Below are 10,146 nucleotides of genomic sequence, written 5' to 3'. Positions count from 1 at the left end.
CAGCTAGCTCTGCCACCTAAAGGCAGACTATCTTGTACATTTGCTGGAAATTAAACTATTTGTCAGAAGGACCACAGTACATTTTGTAAACCATTATCCTTGCTTTATGTACATTTTGTTTTTACTGTTGAGGGATGGGGGGTTTTTTAGCCACTAATGTGGAGTAGGCATGAAAACAAAACTGTTATTTCAGCCAATCAGTTAACGCAGGAGTACACATCGCTGTTCTCCCCAGCATGCTATGCTTATTTTATCAGTCATCGGTTCCATATGATGGATTTCCTAGGCTAAGCAGACCATTACGTACACGTAACCCTGCCCACCAGAAAGCCCACCTTTACTGAAATTTCCACATCAGAACAAGTTGGGGAACTAAATTTGCAGTGCAAGGCTTAGCAGCTCCATACCTGCCCAGAGTGCCATGCTCCTGAACTGGCAATAGCTTAGAGAATGGGCTTTGCCTCCATTACTGCTTTCCCTTCTCCTGCTGCACTCTCTGTCCTATTTGTGGTTGTTAAATGCAACCACAGTAATTAACTTGGGTTGTTTTCCTGAAAGTACTTTTATTTGTCCCTTTCTCCTGTTGCAGTTCCATTACACCACATTGAAGCAAGGGTGGAGCATTTGCTGTTGCCTCCATTTCTGTGGAGGTCAAAGTTTCCCCCAGTAGGATGTGAGCACTAAACTAACTTGTAACAACAGACTGACAGTAATGCACTGGTTTGGGAGTCTTCCAATTACCACAGGTTTTCTCATTGGGTTTCAGAGTTTAAGGCATCTCTAAAAGGCTCCAAGACTCACAGGGTAAATAAAAACTCCAAATGTATCTGCATTAATCATTTAAAGCTTAAGATCCATTTGATGATGATTTTTAAGGTGCAGGTTGTAAAAGTTTCAGACTGACAATACTGGGCTTATTCTCACTGAATATGGTGGATCCAATACTGACGCCACCTAAATCTCCCCATGCTTTAGGTACCAGAGTTAACGGCACATTTCACAAAGTAGTAAGCCTTTAGATATGACAGGTAAAGTCAGGAAGAGAGTGACCCCAAAAGATCGCTGACAAGCACCCAAAGCTTTCAGGGGCAAAGATGAGCTTACCCTGCTTGGGATGCTCCCTGAGCAGCGGCGGCCCAGCACGCCGGCACCCTGCCTCTCGCTGGAAACTCGCCCTCGCGCCCAACGGCCGCCCTCGCGCCCAACGGCCGCCCTCGCGCCCAACGGCCGCCCTCGCGCCCAACGGCCGCCCTCGCGCCCAACGGCCGCCCTCGCGCCCAACGGCCGCCAGGCACAGCCCCGCTGCCGCCCGCTAGATGGCGGCCCGACACCGGTGATGGCAGAGCGAGCGGAGTCCTGCGGCGAGGCCCCGCTGCTGCTGCTGAACGCGGCACGGGCAACGGCCCCGCGTCCGCCTGGGCGGTTGCAGCCGCTCGCCCTCCTCTGTTCCTGCGGGAGCACCGAGGAACGCCGACAAACGCGGGTTACTCAACCAACCCCGAAACGGACTGCTTTTTTCGGTTAGGAAACGGTGATGGCTGACCCAAGGAACCCCGCTAACAGCCACCGCCGGTGGCGGGAGGAGACTGGCCCGCAGCCCCCTGCGCAGGGACGCAGCCGGCACCGGCACAACCCAGACGGCCCACGGGGAGGGGCCCCTGGGCAGCCGATCTCAAAATTCACCAGGAAACAAGGACTTTCCTGGAAATCCTGCCAGTACGCAGCTGCCCCACCGACACCTCCCCTCCATGCCGCCGAAGCCTGCCCCTCGCTCCCCCACCTCAGCAGCACAATCCTGCAAAGAAGCAGCGGCATTCCTCGTCCCTGTTTAGAAATGGGTATATCGGTGTTGTTTCAGCGCTCTCAGGAGCTCTGAAGCACTCCTGCCCTGCAAATAATAGTCTGGGATAATGATAATATTCATGGATAGCGAAAAAACCTGCAGGTTTGCAGTTTGCAATCTCTGCAAGGCAATACTTTCCAACTCTGCTTCTGATCAAAAGCAGTTTTTCATGGGAATGCTCAGAGACATGATTGTAATGAAAAGCTATTTCCATGCCAAATTTCCATGCTCAAATCCCTAGCTGCTTCAGCGGAAGAGCTATTTACAATAAAGTCACAGGATTTTTCTTCTGCTGGAAGCAGAGGGGGTATTTCAGTTCTCCTCCTTGTTCTCCAAGCTAGCAGATAAAATGGCTTTGCACTAACCCTTGAGCAGCTACCACGCTCTGAAAACTTCAGGCCCAAACAGGAGTGTTCCTACTATGCTGGAAAGAGACTGGCATCAGCTTTACACAGCCTTGCAAGGGTTGCTGGGCAAGCACAGGAGATAAATGGAAGCTGGCGATACACTTTTGGGACTCTGGGATGTGGGTTTCCCCAGGCTGTGCTTTAACACAGGAGGATGGGCCAAGAGCTGTGGCCTGGGACTGAGATGTTCTGGGTCAGTTTTCCCAGCTCTGTCCCAGGCAGTTTGCACGATGTTGGAAAAAGCCACTTTACATTGTCACATCTCACTTCTCTCACTCCCGAGAGAGGGTGACATGAAAGAAACAGACAAGTTCATGAGAAGCAGTAAGCTGTTCCACCCCGTGTGCGCACTGAGGAGATCAGTCTTGGTTGACGTTTTCAGAGACCTTTGATATGATCATAAACAACAACAATTAACAGTGTTTAAATAAGAAACAGCCTAGAATATAGAGGGTAAGGACTGGCAATTCAAGACCAGCACGGTGTGTCTTTACACACAGAATACAGGACATGATGGCTGGAAGATATTTTAACACTCCCTTATGCAAAGCAGGCTCAGCTCAACTGCCTGGTTTGCATGCAGCAAACCCAGCCCTCCCTGGAAGCCCGAGCCCTAGAATAGAACCATGCCTGATGCAGGCAAAGACTGCACCTTATTCCAAAGTGAAGGAAGGAAAACAAAAAGAAACACAATTCTCTTTGGACAGAGATTTTGAAGACAAAATGCTAATTTTCAATTTCCCTGTTTCAAGCTCATTCTAAATTGACCTCTCCCGTCTATATAGCTAGAAGTGATCTATCATCAGTTCATAGCAACATAAGCATCATCAACGTGTAACTTTTGTTACCATCTTTCAAGCAACTGCCTAGTTCAGCAGATGGAGACACAACTGTGTCATGCATATCAGACCATGCACGATAACAGACGGACTCTCAATACATGCACTGAATGTCTGGATCGTGAGTCTTTACAGACTGTATTTCAAATTAGTTGCTTTTGCCATGACTGGCTGACAAAGAAGGAGAAAACAGAGACACTTGTTCTTTAACTATTCTGGAAAATACTAAAGTGAACAATTTCACTACCTGAAATTTCTCCTGATATGGAGGTTCAATATAATGTGACATACCATCCCTCTGTGCAGGCATGAATTAAGGCAGATAATCAGAGGCCTGAAGAAAACACATCAAGGTAAAATCCCTCCCACCAGGACTGTTTGCCTAAGTTCTACAACAGATCCTAGTACTGATTTCTCAGCTGCTCAGCACCACAAGCCACTTAATTTCCATGTTTCTCAGTTTGTAAATATGACTTAGCCATCTCCCAGTCCCAGGAAAGTTCCTATTCCCAGGAAAGTGATGTGCATATGGACTTCCCAGACAGATTCTGAACAATGGCCCCTCTTATATCTTCCCAGATAAATCTAGGTAATGTTTGCAGTCTCTGATTTGGATGGCTGAGAAAATCAGGAAAATAACCCTGGCTTCCCATACTCCTTCATAGTTTTCTCTGAAAGATGTTCAGCCGCCCTGCTTAATCTTTTTTTCTTAAAACTTTTTTTTAAAGATTATTTTCAAATTTCACACCACAGCATCCTGCTGAGTTAAGAAAGCAAAATTGTACACTTATAGGCCAGAAGAATCCTCTTCTGTCAATCAAAAGCTATATTTCTGACTGGTTTAAAACCAATTGTTTCAGATGTCACTATTCCAAACAGCTTTTTTCCTGATCAATATCTCTGGCTGCTGTTCATATAACAGCAATTAGTTCCACTGATTAGGTTAAAGCTATGCACCTATGATCAGTCAGGCTAGGATGTGTCTTCCTTATGTAATTGCAATAGAAAACCTCACATAAATTCAACCCATGCAAAGCACAACTACTTTCCTGGACAGGCATATGTCAATTTAGCAGAACAAACATTTTTTTTTGGTGCTTTCTTCATCCTCACTACAAAAAAGAAATCCAGAAATATTTCCATTATTCCAGCTCTGTCAAGAGTGCTGGCCCAACCAGTCAGTGTGCTTAACTTTAGGCACGAAAATAACCGTGTTGACTGGAATGGTGTGCACACTGTGCATCTTCAAGCACTTGCATTGCTGCATAGGCCAACACTGTGGTAAAAACAAAGCTCCCAAGAACATATTAGTCATTTGCGGGGAATGTGGAGGAACCCTCCAAACTTGCTGGATTCGTCTATACATGGTGCAAGAAAACAGGCTAAAATCTGCACTGGTGTAAATGAGCAGAATACCAATGAATCCACACACCAGCTTTCACCCCTGTTTTACAGCTAAATGAAGGCTCTCAAAGATCCATTTTAAATGAAGGAAATTCCTGTGCTGTAAACAAAACAGTCTGCTTCTCCCTTCAACAGAAGTATTACCAAATGCTTCAGAAGTGACCCCAATCTAGTGTTTTGCAGAGGCATCAATATACTCCTTCATGCATAGAATCGCCTACAGATGTTGCGGCATGCTATGCTATATTTTGCAGCACATGAGGAAAATGAGAAGCTCAGAGCTGTGTTTGATTGTTTCCGTTAAAGACAGTAAGACACTGCGGGCAGGGAGGTAAGATTATGGTTTTCAAATCCCAGTAAACCCGAGTTAATGAGAAGTGGTGAGGCAGTTCCAGGGAAGGGAGGTGTCCTGTCCCTGCACTGAGCTGAAGGCGAGGTGCTAAATACCGCCCATATAAACAGTTGCAAATGCATTTTAGTTGGGACCTCACTGCAAATGAAAGCATACTTTGTTTACTAGAAGTGACTGAGTTAATATTCAGACCAGAACTAATCCCTGTTCTATTCTGTGGAAAGACTTCAAAGGACAGCTCTCACGAGAGCCTTGCCTGTATTTCCAAGCAGGAGCTTTCACTCTTCCGCTGTCCATTTACAATCAAGTATAGCAATTTCTTTCCTCTTCCCCCACCCCAAAACTGGAAACATCAGTGTCCAGTACAAAGTAGACAAAGACGAGATTTTATGAGTATTTCTTGCAAGAAAACTCCTATTTTTCTCACCAGCTCCTCTGAAAGCATTATTCAGAGATGCAGGCATTTCAGAGATGATCCTCGCTCCCCCAGCTAAGCTTACTTTCCCATTATCCAGCAAGCTTTTTGCCTCACAGCTTAAGGAGATAACCATGACACCAAGTGGCAAATCCACAGGCATCAGTTCACTCCCCGCTGTCATGTCTGGTGCCTCCACTGCATCTTCAAATTCTGCTCATCTCTCTGCAGTGGCAGGCAGAGGTTCTCATAGGACACAGTACAATGAAAAGTAAGCAGCATTTGAGTTTGATCAACTCCTGAGGCAAGGTTGAATGAAAACCTTCGTTTCCGTCCTACATCTCATTCTTTTCTATGATATTCCTCTAAGTGGTTGTCCTCAGTGCATCAGGTGTGAGCCATTTGAACACAGCTTCAGACCAAGTTTATGACCATCTCATTTATATCCAAAAGTCACCTAGTGAGTGACCTACCAAAGCTAACTGTATACAAACATGTGAAACAGCAAATGACACTGCAACCACTAGGCACTACAGCCAGGACTACAGAAGAGGGAGCAACTTTAATTCTCTAGTGGGGTCAGTATTAATCACATCACTGTTTATATAAAAAGTAGCTTATTTTCCACCCTGAATAAAGCAGAGACAGGAGCATCCCCAAAGCTTGGTGGAGCTCATACCCAAGTCAGTTATTACACAGGTGAGCGTGTTCAGTGAAACCAGATACTCCTCACAAGCTCTGCAACTGTACCTGAAGTGCTGACTCAAACACCAGACACCTGCACCTTACAGCAGTTCTGAATTTTCAAACTATTGAATACATTTAACTTCTCTGTATCCCACTATCTGCAGAGGTTCTCTTTATAGTGGAATTTTCTACCTATCTCATATGAAAATTCAGGTAGTTGGGTTAATACTGCAGCAATTTCTGTACCTGAAATAAAAAACATAATTCATGTAAAAATAATAATAAAAATAATCTTTTTCTAGTTACTATGGGTTTCTTTCTCAAGGACTGTCTTAGTATTTGTTCCTTTCATGATACCAAACAAATTGCCTGCATCCACAATTTGGTCCTATTTCTGTGATCATCCAAGCCTTAGAATAACGTATTGTGAATAGCGCCAAGTACTTTACTTGATACAGAAGCGAGTGCATTGGTATGCTACCACGGTTTGCAAAACTGCAATTACATCAACCATTAAAACTGAGAAGGGAAATGGAGAACAACGCTTTACATTAAGTGATACCAATTACAGAGTAAGTACCTGATGCTAAGAAAAGTGACTGTTATATTTATGTGGTTATATAACGAACAGATTGAGCAAGCTCTTGCCCTTTGCTTATCTGTTGGGCTCTTATCATTTCAGGAAATGAGAGTCTACCTCTATGGGTGATCTCATAAGCCAGGAAATACAGATTTCAAAGTTAGATTGCTGATAGGTCTCTTGGAATAAGAGCAGAGCATGGAGTTACGTTGTTCTGTTAAAGACAGTGCTCTAACTACTGTGCCTGCGCTGAACCACTGCCTTTCCAGGGAATCACAGACAGGCTGAGGTTGGAAGGCACCTCTGGAGATTATCTAGTCCAATGCCCTGCTCAAAGCAGAGGCACCTAGAGCAGGTTCCTCAGGACTGCAGCCAGTCAGGATTTGAATCTCTGAGGATGGAGACTCCACAACCTCTCTGGGCTACCTGTTCCAGGATTCAACCACCCTCACAGTAAAAGAGTTCTTTGACATTTAAGTAGAATTTTCTGAATTTCAGTTTGTGTCCATTGCTGCATGCCCTTTCACTGGGAACAACTGAGAAGCATTTGTCTCAAACTTCTTTACTAATCCCATAAGGGCTTTAAACACATTGATAAAGCCTTTTCTGAGCCGCTTTTTTCACTGAACAATCTGAACTCTCTCCAGCCTGTTCTTATATGAGAGATGCTTCAAGCTCTTAATCATCTTTGTGTCCCCTTGCTGAACTTGCTCTTGTAAGTCCGTGTCTGGGTGCATCCCATTGGGTTCCAGAGACTTGCATCTGTCTGGTTCATTTAAACGTATTCTAGCTTCATCCTCCTCTACCAAGGATACAGCCTCCTTGCTCCAGAAGCTCTTCAGCACATTAGGGACTACTCTGGTTGTTAGCTATTAAATTCTCCATAAGAGACAGAATTTAGGTACAGATCCTACCCATTAAATGATTGTATGCATCCAGTGCAGACAGACTGGTTAACTATTCACCTGGTTACATTCTGCTTTTTAAAAAAGTTTCCACGTGGACAGTTATATAAACTCTTCTTAGTTTAAGTCTCCCTTTCTATAGAACAGAGAGATTATCCCTTTATTTCACCTTTACAATGCAATTTAAAATGAAACACTCCAAGCTTCTCAGCTAGTGGTACTAGTGACGCTGAGCATCACAGCCAATTGCTAGTTATAACACTTGAACCTTACACCAGGGTAGCACTGGGCTGCTAGAGAGGCGGTCTGTTGTGGATACACACCTCATAGTTGTGTTAAGTGCTCATTTGCTCACCACACACACAAAGTCTCTTCCTTCCCATTACAGGTTTCGTCTTTGAACAGACTGCTCAAACACAAGAGACAGGCAGTGCCCCCAGCAGTAGGCTGCAAGGCATAGGAAGCCTCTCTGCTACCTCTTACCTACCTCCTCCCTCCAAGGCCTGTCACAAGAACCTTCCCTGTGCATCCCTTCCTTAAATCCTCTGTCAAGCCTGGTCTAAACATCCATTTCCAAGCACCGATGCTCTGCCACCAAGCTGGAGAAGCTAGCAGAGCTGCTTGTGCTACATCAGTGACAATGGCACTTGTAAGTGACAATGGCATTTACCAGTGCAACAGAGTAACAGTCCCAGCACAGACTGAGCTGTTTGTAACCCTGGGCCTGTTTTACTTTGTGCAGTAAATGAAAACAAATGGCTTCCAGAGGCAAGTAATGCATTCTGGCAATATTTTAGGCCAGTGGTAATTCAGCACAGCTATAAAGGTCTCCAGACTATACAGAGTTCTCAGATTTTAAGTACTGGTGGTCTGCTATCAAACCTCCAGAGCTTTAACCCATCCTTCTTTCCAAATGACACTTCAGGGGCTCGATTACTCCCTCACAGCAGGGTTTGAAGCAGTACAGAAGCAATTAATGTTACAAGGAGTGATCAGACATAGCTAGAGCACAGGGACCTTAAAATGGCACTCTGCTTGACCTGCATCAGCTCAGCACCACTTTCCCAGGCCCTACTCCATTCTAAGAGTGTGCCAAGCAACGTGAGAGCAACACCACCCACTCCATCCCCTCAGCCCTGCTACAAGACAAATCTTGTTTATTCTGCAGTTCTTCATGACCACTGGGTATATGGCTTTGATATGGAGGTTTGAATCCTTTTCTCTGAAGATTATCTGAAGCTGAACGATGGTTCAAAAAGAGAGAAATAGAAGCTTACATGCTTTGTTGGTTACATGCCCAGAGTTGGGATATTCCTGTGCACAGACCAGCAAGTGTTTGCGTTATTGTCAGCAGGCTTTCTGCAAATTGCTGTGCAACTACCCAAAGTTGCAGAGGATGTGAAGTGCAAGGAACAACTTGGCATTCAGGTTTGCAGTCATGATTATGCTAGTTCTTTGCAAGATGGAGCAGGCTTTCTAAACAGAGCAGGAGTCCTGCTCTGCAAGCCCCTAGCTCCAATATGGCATGGGCTGAGAGGATCCAAACACCACCAGGTAAGAACTTCTGAACATCAGTGTGATACCCACAGATCACCCCCACTTGTCAGGACATTCCACAGGACTGATCTACACCTATTCTGGGAGGGTTCTCCTGGATGAAGGAGGCATGATGCTGGCAGAAGACAAGGTACAAAAACACAGTGCTCCAGTGCAAGCGTGGCACTGAGCAGAGACAAAGGGGCCTCCAGAGCTGCCAGAGGCAGGCAGGGCACATGCATGCAGTCCATACTGCCATGGTGGGGGGCTTGGGCCAGTCTTTATGAAGGGACACTACCTTCCTTGTTGCTTTGGCTCCACTAGGCACAGCTTTTCCTCAATGCATTGACAAACATAGGAGTTGCGTCAGATTGTGCACTGATTTAGGTTGGGATTTCAGCTTGCTTGACTATGACATGCGCAAAGCCATGACCAGGCATCCTGGGGCCATCCGTTGGAGCCCTGAACCACGTGTAGTTTTAAGATGAGACAAAGAGATTGGAAACATGCCTGAAGGACAGTAAAACCAAATCAAAACAGAGTAATAAAGAGCCCAGAAAACAGAAGAGCGGGAGCAAAAGGAGACTACAAAACAGGGCAGAAATCATCAGTGCTCTCAGAAACAAAAGCATCAGGGACAAAGGCATCTGCCCTGTTGGTTTGTCACAATGAACAGTCAAGGAAGTGAGTCAGCCTTGCAGCTCTGCATTTCACATGGCCATGAAAAACTTTCTCGGGCCCTTCTGTGATCTCACCCAGCTTCTTCATGCTGGAAACAATCTAAAAATCTCCCTCTGCCTTTTTTTTTTTCCTTCTCCCCCCCCCCCCCCCCCCCCCCCCCCTTCCCACACACATAACTCATTAAAAATAAGAAAATACTAGGCTTGACTGTGGTGGGTGAAGGGAACAGCTGGAGCACATGTGAAATGGCAGGTCTCTTCTGATCCAGAATGCTTGCACCACAGGAGAGCAACATAATGGCAGCTACTAATACAGTACTTTAATGAAAACAACCCCCATGCAAACATCTGAGTGCATGAATATCCATACTTAATATTTAGACACTTTGGCAATTCTTGCTTATAATCCCACCTACAGGTGACATGGTGCTGATACTGTGGTTACAGATTGGAAAAAAACCCCAAACATAATTTGAAATTAAAGGAAGAAAACAGTTA

The sequence above is a fragment of the Balearica regulorum genome, chromosome 9 (assembly GCF_011004875.1).
Source record: "Balearica regulorum gibbericeps isolate bBalReg1 chromosome 9, bBalReg1.pri, whole genome shotgun sequence".
Taxonomy (NCBI): domain Eukaryota; kingdom Metazoa; phylum Chordata; class Aves; order Gruiformes; family Gruidae; genus Balearica; species Balearica regulorum.
Note: the sequence above shows the minus strand (reverse complement) of the source record.